Raw genomic sequence first — 1,217 nt, forward strand, 5'->3', positions numbered from 1 at the left:
TGGGCTTCGGGGGCTGGTTGGGGTGTAGGGTTGGGATTGGGGAGCAGAGATTGCGGTGTGGGGCCGGGGTTGGGTTATAGGGCCGGGATTTGGGCTGTAGGGCCGGGATTTGGGGGCAGCTTTGGGGTTTGGAACGAGGGTTTTAGGGTCTGGATTCTGGGTTCTGGGTGGGATTGGGGAGCAGGGATTGTGTAGGGCCGGGGTCGTGTTTTCTGGCCGGGCTGTGGGTTGTAGGGCCGGGCTGTGGGTTATAGGGCCGGGGTCGTGTTTTATGGCCGGGCTGTGGGTTGTAGGGCCGGGCTGTGGGTTATAGGGCCGGGGTCGGGTTGTAGGGCCGGGGTCGTGTTTTCTGGCCGGGCTTTGGGGTCTCGCAGCCGGTTTCGGGCCGTGTCTCCACGTGCTCCGTCCCCCCCCCGCGGTGCCCCAACAAAGGCGCCCTGTTGGCGCTGTGGGGGCGGCCCCAAACCCCGACCCCCCCCGTGTCGCTGTGGGGCGCTGCCAACAACAACGTTTGGATCCGCCGCCCCCGGGGGTCCCCGGCCCCACAGCAGCACAATGGGGCGGGGGGGGCTGCGCTTATGGGGCCAATGATGCTTATGGGGCCGGCCGGGCTAATGGGGCCGCCTGTGCTTATGGGGCTGCCTGTGCTTATGGGGCCAGCTGCGCTTATGGGGCCAGTCGTGCTTGTTGAGCAACCTGTGCTAATGGGGCCGTCTGTTCTTATGGGGTCGCCTGCACTTATATATATGATAACCCCTTGCTTTTGGGGTTGGCCACCCTTATGGGGCCAGCTGCACTTATGGGGCTGCTCACCCTTATGGGGCCAGCTGCACTTATGGGGTGGTTGCACTTATGGGGCCGGCAGGACGAGGTGCCGCTGGGGACCCCAAAAGCCCCTCCCGGGTTCTGGTGCCCCGTCCCCATTGTTGTGGGGTGATGCCCCCTATGGGGCGGTGCCACGTTGGGGTCGCACGGCCATATGGGGTGACGCCCCCCCCCCATTTGGGGTGATGGCCCCACATTGGGGTCACGTCCCCCCCCCCCCTTTAGGGTGATGCCCCACCGATGGGGTTTTGGCACCGACTGTGGGGCGCCGTAGGGGGGGTGTGTTGGGGGTGACCCTATAAGGTGACCCTATAAGGTGACCCCAATCCCGCCCCATAGATGCGGAGCGGCCCCGAGCCCTAAAACAAAGAGCCCGCGGCTGCACGAGGCGG

Source organism: Coturnix japonica, chromosome 25 (assembly GCF_001577835.2).
Source record: "Coturnix japonica isolate 7356 chromosome 25, Coturnix japonica 2.1, whole genome shotgun sequence".
In the NCBI taxonomy this organism is placed as follows: Eukaryota; Metazoa; Chordata; class Aves; order Galliformes; family Phasianidae; genus Coturnix; species Coturnix japonica.